The 10000-nt window shown below is 43.9% G+C and overlaps 1 long non-coding RNA gene across 1 annotated transcript in view; it reads right to left on the reverse strand.

Annotated features, from left to right (window-relative positions):
- LOC145395734 (uncharacterized) overlaps positions 1–4862 on the reverse strand; it is a 171179-nt gene extending 166317 nt beyond the window's left edge. Inside the window, exon 1 of the long non-coding RNA XR_013896664.1 lies at positions 4818–4862. This is a non-coding gene — a long non-coding RNA (uncharacterized LOC145395734). The remainder of the gene's footprint in view (positions 1–4817) is intronic.
- Positions 4863–10000: the final 5138 nt, after the last annotated feature.

A 10000-nucleotide genomic window follows, 5' to 3' on the forward strand; every position in this document is an offset into this window, starting at 1 on the left:
GGGTTGAACCCGGGTTGTAGCATTATGTAGTTGAAATATCAGAGGGTGGAGTAGGGTAGGGTAGATTTGATTAGGGTAAGGTAGGGAAGGGAAGGGAAGGGTATGGTAAGGTAGGGAAGGGTAGATTTGATTAGGGTAGGGTAGGATAGACAGGATTAGGGTAGGGTAGAATAGACGGGTTTAGGGTAGGGTAAGGTAAGGCAGGGTAGGGTAGGGTAGACGGGATAGGGTAGGGTAGGGGAAGGCAGGGTAGGGTAGGGTAGACGGGATTAAGGTAAGACAGGATAGGGTAGGGTAGACGGGATTAAGGTAAGATAGGATAGGGTAGGGTAGACGGGATTAAGGTAAGACAGGATAGGGTAGGGTAGACGGGATAGGGGTAAGATAGGATAGGGTAGGGTAGACGGGATAAGGGTAGGACAGGATAGGGTAGGGTAGACGGGATTAAGGTAAGACAGGATAGGGTAGGGTAGACGGGATAGGGGTAAGATAGGATAGGGTAGGGTAGACGGGATTAGGGTAGGATAGGATAGGGTAGGGTAGACGGGATTAGGGTAGGATAGGATAGGGTAGGGTAGACGGGATTAGGGTAGGATAGGGTAGGGTAGACGGGATTAGGGTAGGATAGGATAGGGTAGGGTAGACGGGATTAGAGTAGAGTAGGGTAGGATAAGGTAGGGGAGGGGAGGATAGACGGTTTGGGTAGGGTAGGGGATATAATATGGATGAGAGGGAGGTGGGGAGAGAAACGGCAGAGATGACGTGATGTAAAGGTAAGGAAGAGTGAGTGGGGGGAGGGGAAGGGGGAGATAGGGTGGAGGGAAGAGAGGAGGAGGGGGTAGGGGGGGTAATAATGAAGAGGGAAGAGAAGGGAGGAAGATGAAAGAGGAAGATAAAGTGAAGAGGAGGGAGCGTATAGGGAATGGGGGAGAGAGAGAGAGAGAGAGAGAGAAGAAGGGAGTGAGGGAGGAGAGGAGTCTCGGGGAGTGCGAAAGGAGATGGAGGGGAAGAGGGAGGGAGAAGAGGTGAAGGAAAGGAGGGGGGGAGAAGGGGAAAAGGAAGGAGGGGAGGAGAGAGGAGAGAAAGGGAAGGGAAGGGGTGAGAGGAAGGGAGGAGAGTGGGAGAGGAGAGAAGAAGGGAAGCGGGAGGGGAGAGGAGGGAGGGAGGGAGGGGAAGGGAGGGGAGGGGAGGGGGCTAAAGAAGACAGTTTTAAAGATGACGAACAACTGAGGTCAATTGATGGGGAGGGGAAGGAGAGGAGGAGGAGAGAGGGAAGGGGAGAAGAAAAGAGGGGGAGGAGAGAGGGAAGGGGAGGAGAAGGGAGGGGGAGGAGAGAGGGAAGGGGAGGAGAAGGGAGGGGGAGGAGAGAGGGAAGGGGAGAAGAAAAGAGGGGGAGGAGAGAGGGAAGGTTTGGAGGAAAGGAAGGAAGGAGGAGGGGAGGGAGGGAGGAAAAAAGATTTGGAGGGGAGGAGGGAAGGGGGAGGAAAGACGAGAGAAAGGGGAGGAAGGGAGTGGGAAAGCAGAAAAAGGAGGAGGGGAGAGAGAGAGAGAGAGAGAGAAATACAGATAGAAACCAAGGAGTCTCAGTAAATAAAAAAAAAAAAATGTAATTACCTCAAAATTTTACATAACATATACATAAAAAAGACAGCATAAAAAAAAATGCACCCATATACCTTGCACTGAGAGACGCAGGGAGCATGGAAGAGGTGAAGGTTGAATCAATAATCAATCTTGAATGCTCTCTCTCTCTCTCTCTCTCTCTCTCTCTCTCTCTCTCTCATTTTTAGTGATAGATAGAAACCACAGATAGTTAAATAGATAGATAGTTGGATGAGTAGATAGATAGGTTTTTTTATGCAAGAAAGAAGGAACCAAAGGCCAGGAGCCCGCAAACCGTTCCATCCAAGAAAAAACAAAAACAATACAAGAGAGAGACAAATTCCAGATCCATTCATTTGGAGATGCCTGGACACACTGCGTTTGAAAGACTGGAGATCATAGGAAGCAGGAAATACAGACAGAGGAAGACAGTTCCAGAGTTGACCTGTTGCATAAAATTAATGAGGGACTGGGAGTAACGGTTAACTCTTGCATTAGAGAGTTGTACAGAAAAGGGATGAGAGTTTGCTGCTAGACGGGTGCTACGCGCCCGTCGTAGAGGTGGAGGAATGCATGCAGACAGTTCAGAGGAACAGTGACCATTGAAGTAGCGATAGAAAAAAGATAAAGATGCAACAGTGTGGCGAAGAGACAGAGGTTGAAGGGAGTCAGTAAGAGGAGCAGAGTTAATGAGACGAAAAGCCTTTGACTCCATCCTGTTGAGAAGAGCTGTATGTGGGGAGCCTCCCCACACATGAGAGTTGTACTCTACACAGGGGCGAATAAAACCCGTGTATAAAGTCAACATTTGTGCTGGGGTAAAGAAGGCACGGAGTCGGCATAGCACACCTTATCTCTTAGAAGGAGATTTTACAAGAGATGTAATATGATCATTCCAAGATAAATCTCGAGTGAATGAAACCCCAAGTATGTTTAAAGGTGATGCAGGATTAAGCTGGATATTATTAAACATTAATGGGTACACCTGTGGAAGATACAAATACACAGGAGGGAGGGGGAAGAGGTTAGGACAAGTGACTGTGCGGTCGCGAGTTCAGTCCTAACTATGGCAGGAGACATTTTCAGTAACGCTCCCTAACACCTCTGCCTTAGCTATTTATTTTTAGATATGGCTAGTTAATATCCTTTTGTACGTTATTAATATAGGGGAGGGAGGGAGAGAGAGAGAGAAGAACGTATATAAAACAGGCGAGAACAATGTGGTGTAATAAGCCAAATAAATCGCTTAGGTAAAGATGTTAAGGAGCTTCCTTTAACACACCACCTCTAACACCGTAACACCAGAATTTAACGTATTTATCCTTGGGTATTAAGTGGTATTAGTGCCCAAGTAGTGGCATGAAAAAAACAGGTATAAACACACTCCCATTAACACAACACCATATCTTAACTTAAAAATCGTAGCGTTATTACAGTTAGGATGGTGGGTATTGGTGCAGAAAAGGTGATATGTGAAGGCTGCAGGGGATTAGCTCTCTGTTGTAAGTTGCCTGCAGAGGGAACGGGCTTTCTGTTTTGTGTCCAGAGTCTTGTGTGTAATATAAAGGCGTAAGGAGATAGACTGATTGATGGACAGGTAGGTAGATTCATAGATAGGTAGATAGATAGATTGATAGATAGGAGGTACAGACAGGTAGGTAGATAGACAGACAGATAGATAAATAGATAGGAGGTGCAGGTTGGTAGGTAGATAGATAGATGGGAGGATAGGTAGGGAGAGAGATTGTTGGATAGACAGGTAGGTAGGTTGGTTTAGAGAGAGAGAGAGAGAGAGAGAGAGAGAGAGGTGTGGCTGGCTGTTACGTGGGATTCCCTTCAGGTTATTTCTGCCCACCTGTCTCTCTCTCTCTCTCTCTCTCTCACACACACACACACACACACACACACACACACACACACACACACACACACACACACACACACACACACACACACACACACACACACACACACACACACACACACACACACACACTTTCTTTGTACTTCCTTGTAATTATAAAGGAAGGACAGAAGGAGGAAGAAACTAAGGGAGAGATGGAGAGACAGAATGAGACTAAGCACGAAGGGAAAGGGAGGGAAGGAGGAAGGAGATGGAGGGAAGGAGGAAGGAGATGGAGGGAAGGAGAAAGGAAAGTAGATGAGGTGGGAAGTGTAGGGAAGGAGAGGAAAGGAGGAAAGAAAGGAGGGAAGGAAGAGAGAAGGAAAGGGGAGGAGAAGAAAGGAGGAAGTTGATCAGGAAGTTGAAGAGGAGAAAAGGAAGGAGGAAAGGGGGGGGAGGAATAAAGGAGGAAGGAAAATGAAGGAAGGATGAGGGAAAAGAAGGAAGAGAGGATTTAGAGGGAATGATGGTGGTGGGTGGTGGTGGTGATGATGATGATGATGATGCTGATGATGCTGCTGATGGTGAAGATGATGATAGTGATGAATGATGATGATGATGATGAACGAATTGCACAACCATTTTAAACCCTAATAACACCTTCTTCCCTCTTAATTGGATTGTCATATTTTCTTCCAATATACGGAGGACTATGCCTGATATTTCCTGGTCAGAATTATCTCTAAATAAATAAATAAAATATAAAATCAATTAGGTTGGTGTTAGTATGTGGTGCTGGATGTGGATGTGATAGGAAGCGTTAGGAGAAACATACTGAGGTGGTTTGGCCATGTGGAGAGGATTGAGAGTGAGAGACTGACGAGGAGAGTGTATGTGAGTGAGGTGGAAGGGGGGGAAGAGGGAGGGGAAGGCCAAGGATGAGATGGAGGGATGGAGTGGAGAGATACTGTATATGAGATGGGGGGGGTGAGCTGGGGGCAGAGCAGTGATATGGTGGGGGGGGGGCCGATGTAGAGTCGATTTGTTTGTGGCCACCCCTTACGGGATTAAGGCGTCTGGCAATAGATAGTGATAGATAGACAGTATTGAAAGCCTTAACCCATTATCGCATGAAGTTCTGGCCTGGGGGATTCGGCGTGGGAGTTTAGCATACTGTTCTTCTCCTACGAGCTTACAGTCACGAAGTTCTTTCACATTAACTTGGTCCAGATTTTCGTCCTTTTGCAGGTTACTCCACGTAGCTCAGTGGCAGAAAAAGACAATACTACGGCTCTGCATCCTTTCCATAGCACTTCTTCGTAATTAGCGTTGTGCTTGTTAATCTTATCACGGTTCATTGGCAGAAAACGACAATACTACGGCTCTACATCCTCTCCATAGCACTTCTTCGTGACTAGCTCTCTCCTGGCTAATCTCTTGTCAGTTCATTGGCAGAAAAATACAATACTACGGCTCTGCATCCTCTCCATAGCACTTCTTCGTGACTACCACCCTTTTCTAGCGTAAATCTCTTAACTCAGCATTTAGGTTAGAGAGAGAATTTTAGGCCAGGTTAGAATGAAAAGAGTATAATTGACTTTAACTTCGTAGTAGATGGTGCTAGTCACGAAGTGCTGTGGAAAGGATGTAGAGCCGTAGTATTGCCTTTATCTGACACTGAACTCCGCGAAATAGGTTGCGAAAGGACGAAAATCTAGGCCAGTTTGAAGTGAAAGGAGTATAGTGGAGAGGGAGGAGGGAGTGAGATAGATTTGGTAATATGAAATAAGTAGGTGTGTGAGTGTGGAGGAGAATGTGTGGAGTCATGCTTAGAGAAAGAGAGAGAGAGAGAGAGAGAGAGAGACAGACAGACAGAGAGATTAAGGGTAGAGAGCGATTGAAAGTGAGAGGAAAGTAGAGGAGAGAGTGGAAGGAATTGTCAGTCATGGGGTAGTGAGAGAGGGAGGATGACAAAGATAGTGGGCGATTTAGAGGAAACTCGATTACGGGAGTAGAAATAAAGTGCCTGTCATGTGAGAGAGAGAGAGAGAGAGAGAGAGAGAGAGAGAGAGAAAGGGGGGAGGGGGTGAAGGTATAGGTGCTGGCCATTACGTCGTACCATTGTTATTGTTATAGAGTTTCGCGTCTCGGCCACCAGGTTTTGGCGCCAACGTCTTTGTTTACATTGTGTCCGATTCCTTTTATCTGACCACGACTTCCAACTCATTTTAGAACATATTTATTCATTTTTACTCTTAATCCTCATATCATCGTAATATTTTAAAAGTTACCATATATTTTAAACATAGATTGGGTAATTGTGTCTTTTGAATTTGATCTTACGGGGGTAATTCAAGATTTTTAACGGTTGCTGTGGAATCGAACGAGTGATAGTGAGTTATATGGGATTATAGAGAAAGAATGTGTCCATAGGCAATACTAGGCAATTATATATAGTTGCACTGATGGCTTATGTTGCTCGTGGGAGTTTTCTTTGTGAGTAATTGTTGAAATGGATTGGGAGAGTGCAATATGCATGTTGAGAGATTAAATGATGTTGGACCGTTGCAGTTCCATAGACTTAATTGGAGTGTGTGTGTGTGGGAGAAGAGAGAGAGAGAGAGAGAGAGAGAGAGAGAGAGAGAGAGAAATCGTGAACATGTGTCTTGAATATACAGTAAGTGTGTGTGTGTGTGTGTGTGTGTGTGTGTGTGTGTGTGTGTGTGTGTGAGAGAGAGAGAGAGAGAGAGAGAGAGAGAGAGAAATCGTGAACATATGTGAAATGTCTGCTTGAATATACAGTGTGTGTGTGTGTGTGTGTGTGTGTGTGTGTGTGTGTGTATGAGAGAGAGAGAGAGAGAGAGAGAGAGAGAGAAATTTCACCAGCATCATATTACTCCAGTGTAAAGTAACAGTACCGGTATATCGATGAACACATACCTATCATATTACTACAGCAATTAAACAACAGGAATTCCACTTTTAGTAGTAGTAGTATAACAACAACAACAACAACAACTAGAGCACCACAATATTGTCCAAGGGCCTTTTTGATAACGAAAAACTTGCCATAGTCATTGCCTGCTGGAAGCCGAGCTATAAAGGGACCTTGAGGTCAAGGTCACTGATGTTGTGCCCGTCAGATTAGGTCATCACAGTCTGTAAATCCACCAAGTTTGGCTCCAGCCATAATCCTTCGTAGAAAATTGGCTGACATCCGGAATATCTCGAAAAGTCCCCCCCCCCCTTTTTTTTTCCGTGGCGATCTCAAGTAATCAGGCGACTGGAACCACACTCCTTGCACTGCGTCCGTCTTAAGGCTATAGGCCTAGTGCCGTAAAATTTTAGCTTCCTGGCGAAAGTGATTCTTGAGATGGTGGCTGACTCACTTTCTGTATTGTGGAGATGCGGTTGAAGGATTGCCACCATATTTGGCCAAAAGAGGCGGACAGCTGTAAGACTAAGTTGACCAAGAATTAAGTTACTCTAGGCCAAATACTCTTTCAAACATCGCGTTTTGAATATAAGTAATAATAATAATCTATCTATCTATTGCCAGACACCGTAATCCCTTAAGGGGTGGCCATTTGACTTGGAGTTACTTGTTTTAAGGGGAGGGGCACTAACCCTCCACCAACCCTCTTGTTCACACGTAGGGAGCACGTATGCTTTGGTTATATGGTTACCACCCAGCGTTGTAAATGGTTTCTTGGCTTACAGGAAACCATTTGGCTTGTCACTCAATGTAAAGCCACCTGTAAAGGAAAGAAAAGCAATAAGAAGTAATAATAATAATAATAATAATAATAATAATAATGGTAAAAACAAGAAAGCTTCCCACAAGGATATGAGAAGTTTTAATAATAATAGTTGTAGTAATACCGACGGTGATATATGTATGTACAGTATATTTATAGCTGTAAAATGACCCTTATACTATTAACAGCAAGAAAAATAGTAACTGTTATCATACCAATTGTTAATATTAATTCCAATTCTCATTTGTGTATAAAAAAGTGAAAATGTTGAAATATAGTGTTCGGGTCTGTCTGTCTGTCTATCTATCTATCTATCTGTCTGTCTGTCTATCTATCTATTTATTTGTCTATGTCTGTCTGTCTATGTCCGTCCGTCTGTCTCTGTCTGTCTGTCTGTCTGTCACACACACACACACACACACACACACACACACACACACACACACACACACACACACACACACTCTCTCTCTCTCTCTCTCTCTCTCTCTCTCTCTCTGAAATCCACTGGTCATGTCATTCTTTTCCCTAACAGCGTCATGCACAACACTCACTTTCACTCCTCCGCTCATGTTTTTTCAGAGAGAGAGAGAGAGAGAGAGAGAGAGAGAGAGAGAGAGAGAGAGAGAGAGAGAGAGTCGTTTTGTTGCATGGTAACAAACAAAATCACAGTTTAACAAAAAGAATGATATTTGTGAAGTTGGATGTGTGTGTGTGTGTGTGTGTGTGTGTGTGTGTGTGTGTGTGTGTGTGTCTGTGTTATCCAGTGTTCATCCATCATCCATATTTCATCTGCGTCAATTATTCCCCAATGTGTGTGTGTGTGCGTGTGTGTGTGTGTGTGTGTGTGTGTGTGTGTGTGTGTGTGTGTTAGAGAGAGAGAGGGGGGGTAGGGGGGTTTTCTATATTCTGTGAGAGAGAGAGAGAGAGAGAGAGAGAGAGAGAGAGAGAGAGAGAGAGAGAGCTCCCAAAGGAATTACGTAAGTGTCAAAATTATGTCATCCACCATTATATATTGTTTTTATTTTTTTTTTCGTTTTCTAGACTGTCATTGTAGATAATATTGGAAACTGATTATTTTTTTTTTTTGTGTGCCTTAAAAATGTGGGGTGAAGGGATGACGAGAGAGAAAATGGGGGTTGAGAGAGAGAGAGAGAGATGGAAGGGGGGAGTTTATCATATTGTGTGTATGTGTGTGTGTGAGAGAGAGAGGCATCTGACCTTTCAGTGACCTTGTTTGATAGGGTAACATGGTTCCGGAGGTCAGGACTAAAGAGGAAGCGAGGATAGATGGATAGATAGACAGATAGATAGATAAATGGATGGATAAATAGGTAGGTAGACATGGATTGGTTGAGGAATGGATGGATAGATAGATAGACAGATAGCTGGATGAATGGATGGATGGTTGGAGGGATAGATAGATAGATAGACAGATTGCTGGAGAAATGGGTGGATGGATAGATAGATAGATAGATAGCTGGATGGATGGATAGATAGATAGTTGGATGAATGGATGGATGGTTGGAGGGATAGATAGATAGATAGTTGGATGAATGGATGGATGGTTGGAGGGATAGATAGATAGATAGTTGGATGAATGGATGGATGGTTGGAGGGATAGATAGATAGATAGATAGTTGGATGAATGGTTGGAGGGATAGATAGATAGATAGATAGATGGAAGAGTGGATGGATGGTTGGAGGGATAGATAGATAGATAGCTAGTTGGATGAATGGATGGATGGTTGGAGGGATAGATAGATAGATAGTTGGATGAATGGATGGATGGTTGGAGGGATAGATAGATAGATAGATAGTTGGATGAATGGTTGGAGGGATAGATAGATAGATAGATAGTTGGATGAATGGTTGGAGCGATAGATAGATAGATAGATAGCTGGATAATTGGATGGATGGTTGGAGGGATAGATAGATCGATTGATAGCTGGATAATTGGATGGATGGTTGGAGGGATAGATAGATAGATAGTTGGATGAATGGATGGATGGTTGGAGGGATAGATAGATAGATAGATAGCTGGATGAATATGTGGATGGTTAGATTGATGGATGGATGGATGTATGGTTGGAGTGATAGATAAATAAATAGATAGATAGATGAATGGATGGATGATTAGATGGATGGATGATGAATGAATAAGTAGTAGTAGTAGTAGTAGTTGTAGAAGCAGCAGCAGCAGTAATAGTAGTAGTAGTAATAGTAGTAGCAGTAGTAATAATAGTAGTAGCAGTATTAATAGTAGTAGTAGTAATAGTAATAGTAGTAGTAGTAGTAGTAATCCCAGGGTCATCTAAATGCGAACCCAGTAGACTGCAGGCTGAAGTTCCCCCCCTCCTGCAGTCTACCATCTTCCTTTCAGTGGATAAGGAGGAAGTTAAGGGGTCTTTGCATAACCAGGAAGAGGATAGATAGATAGATAGGCAGACCCACATTGTTACGTAGAGAGAGAGAGAGAGAGAGACTGTAAACATCTTTCCTTTGTTTATATTTCTCACAAGGTCACATTTACCCCTCACCAATATCAATCATGTCTAAATCTATCTGTCCATCTATCTGTCTCTCTCCCTGTCTATCTATCCATCTGTCTATCTCTGTCCCTGTCTATCTATCCGTCTATCCCCCTGTCTGTCTATCTGTTCGTCACTGTCTCTCTTCGTCTGTCCGTTTGTCTGTGCCAGTTTATTGCTATCAGTCTGTCTGTCTGTCTGTCTGTAAGTCTTTCCAGCTATCAGTCTATCCATCTGTCTGTCTGTCTGTCTGTCTGTCCTCGTAT

Source organism: Coenobita brevimanus, chromosome 33 (genome assembly GCF_032717465.1).
Source record: "Coenobita brevimanus isolate Jiangsu-jjx chromosome 33, ASM3271746v2, whole genome shotgun sequence".
Lineage (NCBI taxonomy): Eukaryota > Metazoa > Arthropoda > Malacostraca > Decapoda > Coenobitidae > Coenobita > Coenobita brevimanus.